Source organism: Cetorhinus maximus, chromosome 22 (genome assembly GCF_964194155.1).
Source record: "Cetorhinus maximus chromosome 22, sCetMax3.hap1.1, whole genome shotgun sequence".
In the NCBI taxonomy this organism is placed as follows: Eukaryota; Metazoa; Chordata; class Chondrichthyes; order Lamniformes; family Cetorhinidae; genus Cetorhinus; species Cetorhinus maximus.
The window spans coordinates 32,245,148-32,253,115 of record NC_135900.1 but is presented as its reverse complement, the minus strand read 5'-3'; the positions used below and the strand labels follow the sequence as shown (position 1 = coordinate 32,253,115).

Sequence of the window (7,968 nt, the reverse complement as noted above, 5' to 3'; positions counted from 1 at the left end):
AGATCAATCAAAAAGCGCAAAGTTTCTAGAGGAAGTGTCCAGCGCTGTTCGTAAAATTATTCCTTGTCATATAATTGGGTGGACACTTAGGCCTGAATTTTTCCCACGTCGGACATGCTCGATGGAAATGGGCGGGGGTGGGGGTGGTCGCCGAGCCAACCGCTGCCCACGATCAGCTCCACTTCACCATTTTATGCGGGCGGGACAATTAAGGCCCGCCCAGCGTAAGACATGTAATACAAAACACGCACGGAGCTGCCTCCAGGGAGATTGAAGCGCTTTTGAAATAAATAAATAAATGGAATAAAGATTTAAAGAAACATGTCCCCTCATGCGACACAGTCACATGAGATGGGACATGTTTTTATATTTCAGAAAAAAATTGAATTCAATTTGTTAAAGCTTTAGGAATCCTCATCCCGCTCGTGGATGAGGTTTCCTAAAAAAATGTAAAGGCCACTTGGCCTTTTCACCTGCCCGCCAACCGTTAGGTTGGATGGGCAGCATAAATTTGAAATTGATTAGTTCCTTAATGGCCTTATTAGGCCTTGTAATTATCGGCGGGTGCGCAGCCAACTCCAGCGTGCGCCCGCCGAACGAAACATCGCGAGACAGTGCAATGATGTCAGGACGCATACCCGACATCATCGCGCGTCATTTTACCCGCTGGCGTGTCGGGCCCCACCCCGCACGCTGTCTGAAAAATCCTGGCCTTAATGTATTCATCTGAAATCCCACTCCCTCATATTTTAACAGAGATATTGCCCCATTAATTTGAAAATTACTACCTTCTCTGCTAACTGGATGAACACCTTTAATTGTGTAATTTTACAGTTCTAATGTTCCTATGACTTGCACTGTAGTTACTATCATACCAAACTGTCATTCTAAATGAGACATGGAACCAACACTCTTACTACAGTTTATTTTATTTTGATGAAATGCAAATAGAGACTTGATGGACTTCATGTTGTTAATATTTAAGTTTCCCTCCACCAGCAATGTGGCGATGTTCCTCAAAAGAAACAAATAAAATTTACAACATATTTTCAGTCCAGAACACAGAAGTTCAGTACATTATTTAAAGAAAAGCAAGGCAGTGCTCTGGTGACCTGGACAACAGTTACTGACACTACTAAAAGGTAAATTATCTGGTCAGGTACCTCGTTGTCAAAAGTGCAACCTTGCTATATACAGATTGACTACTTTATAAGTGACTGCATTTCCAAAATATTTCACTGTTTTTTATGCTCCTTGGGACATCCTAATAATGTGTTTTTCCTCCCTTCACTAGCACTGTGGCTGGAGGGCCACTTTTGGTATAATTCTTAGTAACTCTTCTGACCAGGTGAGAAGGGGTGAACTGGCTCCCCTTTATTCAACCTCCTTGGTTGGTCACTACAAAGCTTTAAGTTCCTTTTTCACGAGGATATGCCTTTTCCAAATCAGAATGTATTTACCTATTTAAGCTGTGAACAATAAGGAGCCAATCAAGTGAGGTTTTCTTGAGCCAAAGAAAGAGAAATTTAGTAATCACTAAACCCAAGAAAAAAAAAACACAAAGTCAAGCATTCGGCCCTCATGCAGTCATCCTGACATACACACGCATGCACACACACACACACACACACATGCACACACCAGAAATAAGGGGAGTTAGAGTCCAATAAAGCAAAAAGGTAAAAGAATTTTCAGTTAAGTGTCCTTTGACTGTCCTTGAGACGTAGATTTTAAAATGCTTCAATCAATTTGGCTTACCTGGTTTCTCAGATGTGGTCAGGTGTAGAAGATTTGCAATTATTATAAGATCTCAGTTCATTGGTAGGTTTCTGGGTTTCTGACAGAGTGAGCTTCTTGAACCAGGTGACACACTTATTCCAAAAGAGAAAGAGGGAGAGGGAACAACCCTCGGCTTGTTTCCTCTGCTGAAGACTTTCTTGACACTGCCTGTGTCACTTCCAACTCTCTCTGGTGGCTGGCAGCCTTGCCTTGAAATACTTCACCCCTTGTGTATTTCCAAGAGGTTTTGTGTGTGTCTGTCTATGGCAGCCATTCTTTCAATAGCTAATTCTTTGTATTTTAATGTATCTTCCATAGACAGTTATGAGTTTTGATGGGTGTCTGGCTTTTAGGAAATGTCTCTCTCTTCACAGTCCACTGAGGGTGATTTGTTGGTTTCTCACCTTCCCCTTGGAATGTAGCCTTGCATTTCTCAGCCACTTGCTCTGTCTCTGTTCAAATTACAAAATTTCCAGTCAGCTTTAAGTTTGAAAAATCATATTTTCCAAAATAAAGGGGCATAGCCTCGTAACATACGTAATGGGATGTGTAACAGTTAGCTTTTATTAATACTGCCCGGCATTTAAAACTCCAGAAAGCACACTGTGGTAATGTTTCCATCATATACAAGAATAATAATATAGTTTTATAGTGGACAAGCCTATCATTACGGGTAATTATTAACAACTTTAAAAAAAAATAGATTGGTCATAAGCTTCCTTTCCATTATTGTACTTACTTCTTAACTGTTTTCCCTAACCTTTGTGTTCTTCCTGAAAGCATCCCTTACATGTAAAAATGATAATGAGAAACAATAGCTGGCAACAAGGTCCTGTTTTGGAGTGTGTGTGGAGGGTCTGGAAATTGCAGAGGTTTTTTCTTCAAGTGGGAAAGATTTAAAAGATTCCAGATAAGTTTTTAAGTTCATATTTATTTGAGAATGGTCTTAATGAGTGATTGTTTATGTCAATTAAAAACATAACAACATAAGAAATAGGAGCAGGAGTAGGCCATTCGGTCCTTCAAGCCTGCCCCGCCATTCAATAAGATCATGGATGATCTGCCCCAGGCCTCAACTCCTCTTTCGTGCCAGCTCCTCATAGCCCTCAACTCCCCGATATTTCAAAAATCTATCTACCTCCTCTTTAAATATTTTCAGTAATCTAGCCTCCACAACTCTCTGAACTAGAGAATTCCAGAATAGGACTACCCTCTGAGAGAAGAAATTCCTTTGCATCTCAGCTTTAAATGAATGTCCCTTTATTCTGCAACTATGTCCCCTCGGTTGAGATTCCCCCACTAGTGGAAACATCTTCTCAACATCCACCCTGTCAAGCCCCCTCAGAATCTTGTACGTTTCAATAAGATCACCCCTCATTCTTCTAAACTCTAATGAATAATGGCTTAACCTGTTTAGCCATTCTTGATAAGTCAACCCCTTCATCCCAGGAATCAGCCTAGTGAATTGCTTTTGAACTGCCTCCAATGCCAGTATATCCTATCTTAAATACGGGGACCAAAACTATACACAGTACTCTAGGTGTGGCCTCAGCAACACCCTGTACAGTTGTAACAAGGCTTCCCTATTTTTAAACTCCAACCCCTATTGGGATGGGGATGTTGAAAAGCAAATGGAACTGATTCTCCCAAAAGCAATAAAAAAATTAAGTAAATTGATTTGATGTCTATTTCTTAGAAAAGTAAATCAGAGGTAAGTGAGCTCTAGGTAAGTGGGGCTATGCATTTTGTACGGAAACATTGTATTAGGTTCTGCACAATATCTTATTCCGAAAGGGTTCTGTGCACAAGATGGCTTGTCCCTTTTAAGGCCACCAATTCTTCTCACATTACATTACAACAATATCTTAAGGTCTAAAGGACCTCACAAGAAAAATCTACTTACACAAAATATTGGATAACACAAGGATACTAAGTTGTACTAGCGGTAAAATACATTTTTCAATATAATGTGCATATCAGCAAGATATCTCAAATCCATCTCCATTTCTATTTAGGAACACAGCAGTTCAATGTGATAGCAATTTATATAATATACAGCAGTGCAGGATTATGGATTCCCAGTCATTATATTAGCCCATCGTCAGTACAGCCAAATAATTGTGACAAGGCATCATAGAAACATAGAACCATCAAATAGTGCAGCACAGAAGGAGGCAATTGTGTATTGCTAACTCATTCAAAGAGCAATCAAGTTAGTCCCACTCCACGGCTCTTTCCCCATAACCCTGCAATTTTTTCCCCTTCAAGTATTTATCCAATTTCCTTTTGAAAGTAATACTGAATCTGCAACCACCACCCTTCAGATAGTACATTCCAAATCCTGACTGTTATATAGATCCAAGCCAGCTGGTGAGGTACGAAACAAGACAGTACTTTTCTTTGATAGCATGTTTATTCATAGGATGCAGCATCACAGATCTCTGCCTCCTGTCAAACCCAATGCACCAGCTGACTCTCTTTTGCGTACCAATAAAAATAAATAACAAATAAACTAATGAACAAACTAACAGCCCCTTTTATACTCTTGAGTAAACCAACAGAACAAAAATAAACTAATAAACAATGAGCTAATTAAATTGAAAGAGCCTCAAAGGAGCACTGTAACAAAAGACAAAACTTTAAAGGATACTGAACTAAACAAATTAAAAATTGTTTCCAGGACTGTTACTGACCTCATCTCCTCTGGAGATCTTCCTTCCACAGCTTCCAACCTCATAGTCTCCCAAACTCGGACAGCCCGCTTCTACCTCCTACCACAAACAGTACTGTCCCGGCAGACCAATCGTGTCAGCCTGTTCCTGCCCCACAGAACTCATTTCTTGCTATCTTGACTCCATCCTCTCTCCCCTTGTCCAGTCCCTTCCCACCGACATCCGTGATTCCTCTGACACCCTACATCATATCAACAATTTCCAGTTTCCTGACCTCAACCACCTCCTCTTCACCATGGATGTCCAATCCTCTACACCTCCATCCCCCACCAGGATGGTCTGATGGCTCTCCGCTTCTTCCTCGAACAGAGGCCCAAACAATCCTCATCCACCACTACTCTCCTCCGTCTGGCTGAACTTGTTCTCACACTGAACAATTTCTCCTTAAACTCCTCTCACTTCCTCCAAATAAAAGGTGTGGCTATGGGTACACACATGGGCCCCAGTTATGCCTGTCTCTTTATGGGGTATGTGGAACATTCCTTCTTCCAGTCCTATTGCGGCCCCCTCCCACAACTCTTTCTCCGGTACATCGATGATTGCTTCGGTGCTGCTTCATGCTCTCATCTGGACCTGGAAAAATTTATTAATTTTGCTTCCAATTTCCACCCCTCCATCATTTTCACATGGTCCATCTCTGACACTTCCCTTCCCTTCCTTGACCTCTCTGTCTCAATTTCTGATGATAGACTGACAACCAATATAACAAGCCTACCGACTCCCACAGCTACCTCGACTACAGCTCCTCACACCCTGCTTCCTGTAAGGAGTCCATCCTATTCTCTCAGTTTCTTCGCTTCCGTTGCATCTGTTCTGATGATGCTACCTTCAAAAACAGTTCCTCTGACATGTCTTCCTTCTTCCTTGACCGAGGTTTTCCACCCACAGTGGTTGACAGGGCCCTCAACCGTGTCCGGCCCATTTCCCGTGCATCCGCCCTCACACCTTCCTCTCCCTCCCAGAAACATGATAGGGTCCCCCTTGTCCCCACTTATCACCCCACCAGCCTCCGCATTCAAAGGATCATCCTCTGCCATTTCCGCCAACTCCAGCATGATGCTACCACCAAACACATCTTCCCTTCACCCACCCCGGCAGCATTCCACAGGGATCATTCCCTCCGGGACACCCTGATCCACTCCTCCATCACCCCCTACACCTCAACCCCCTCCCACGGAACCTTCCCATGCAACCGCAGAAGGTGCAACACCTGCCCCTTTACTTCCCCCCTCCTCACCATCCAAGAGCCCAAACACTCCTTTCAAGTGAAGTGGCATTTCACTTGCACTTCCCTTAATTTAGTCTACTGCATTCGCTGCTCCCAATGCGGTTTCCTCTACATTGGAGAGACCAAACGCAGACTGGGTGACCACTTTGCGGAACTTCGGTCTGTCCACAAGCATGATCCACACCTCCCTTTCACTTGCCATTTCAACACTCCACCCTGCCCTCATGCCCACATGTCTGTCCTTGGCCTGCTGCATTGTTCCAGTGAAGCTCAACGCAAACTGGAGGAACAGCACCTCATCTTCCGACTAGGCACTTTACAGCCTTCCGGACTGAATATTGAGTTCAACAATTTTAGATCATGAACTCTCTCCTCCATCCTTACCCCCTTTCCGATCCCCCCCTTTTTTTTCCCCAATAATTTATATAGATTTTTCTTTTCCCACCTACTTCCATTATTTTTAAATGTATTTCCATCCATTGTTTTATCTCTACCTTTTAGCCTATTTTGATCCCTTCCCTTCACCCCACCCCACCCCCACTAGGGCTATCTGTACCTTGCTTGTCCTGTTTTCTACCCTTAATTAGCACATTCCTTAGATAATATCACCACCTTCAACACCTCTTTGTCCTTTTATCTATGACATCTTTTGGATATCTCCACCTATCACTGGCCCTTTATCTAGCTCTACTTGTCCCACCCCCCCACCCTTAAACCAGCTTATATTTCACCTCTTTTCTATTTCTACTTAGTTCTGTTGAAGAGTCATACGGACTCGAAACGTTAACTGTGTTCCTCTCCGCAGATGCTGCCAGACCTGCTGAATTTTTCCAGGTATTTTTATTTTTGTTTTAAACAAATTAAAACACTGTTTTGAATGGTAATGAGGCACTCCAGAGACTCTCTTTATAAGCGCTCTCAGTCATTAATCAAACGATGCCCATCACCTGTGCCTTTAACAACATAACCAACCAAGCAGTAACACTAACTGCTCATTGCCCAGAGAAGTTCTTCCTCTTGTCACATGATTTTTTTGCCAATTACATTAAATCTGTGCTTCTGGTTCTTCATTTATTAGAAACATTTCTCCTTCCCAACTCCTTCCTCCACCCAGCTTCTGTGAGCTGCTTCGCAGCAAAGCCATGTCCATGAGAATCCACCCAGCATGCCATAGATGTTTCCCCAGTGTGCCGTTGCTTTCGGGCTCCAGCATCTTCTGCTCCTCGGATGTCCACAAGGCACTGGCGGTAAGTCCCAACTTCTGCATGTCACACTTGTCAAGACATGCTCTACACCGGCTTGAGCAGATGATCCAGCATGGGGGGTGATGTATTACAATGAGGATCCCAATGTCTGAGATGGCAGGGAACACAGCCCACCATCAACAGGCTGAGCAGACAATCGCAAACTGTTTTCACAACATCATGAAACCAATTTTTGGCCTTCTTGTCATATTGTCCACTCTCGCTACCGAACACACCCAACGCCAGTGGGCAGGGACAATTCCACCCTAGCTATCAATTCTAGATTGTTTTTTGTTACTAATTGAATTAAATCCTACTAGCTGCCATGATGGGATTTGAACCCATGCCTCTAGAGCTAGGCCTCTGGATTACTAATCCAGTGATATTACCACTACGCCACCATCTCATCTTTGTCCTTTAAAATTGTACCTTTTAGCTTGTTTTGTCTCTCCTCATTCCTCCTATCAAAATGTATCAGCTCACACTTTTCTGCATTGAATTTCATCTGCCATGTGCATGCCCATTCCAGCAGTCCTCTTGAAGTCTATGACCACCTTCCTCAGTGTTTACTACATTTCCAAGATTTGTGTCTCCTGCAGACTTTGAAATTGCATCCTGCACTCCAGAGCCCAAGTCACTGATGTATATCAAAAACAGCAGTGGTCCCAGTACAGTGAACACCAATGTAAAACTCCCACCAATGTGAAAAACAGCCATTCACCATAACTCTGTTTTCTATTCCTTTGCCAATTTTGTATCCGTGCTGCTATGGCTCCCTTAATGCTACGGGTTCAATTTTGTCATTGTGCTATATGTGGCACTTTATCAAATACATTTTGAAAGTCCATATACCCCACATCAAGTGTACATCATGGCCAGGGCCTCTCCCTCGTCAGCGGGCTCGGCGGGGGCAGGCGGAAGTGGTCGGGAAGTCGGTTGCCGCCCGCAGTCAGGGCCGGCCCGCGATTTCACACTGACGGGCCAG

The 7,968-nt window shown here is 43.3% G+C and overlaps 1 long non-coding RNA gene across 1 annotated transcript in view; it reads right to left on the bottom strand.

The window, feature by feature from the left end:
* Nucleotides 1–1,969: 1,969 nt before the first annotated feature.
* The window catches only part of LOC144696588 (uncharacterized), a 54,327-nt gene continuing 48,328 nt past the window's right edge, over nucleotides 1,970–7,968 (bottom strand). The window contains exon 3 of the long non-coding RNA XR_013580207.1: nucleotides 1,970–2,231. This is a non-coding gene — a long non-coding RNA (uncharacterized LOC144696588). The remainder of the gene's footprint in view (nucleotides 2,232–7,968) is intronic.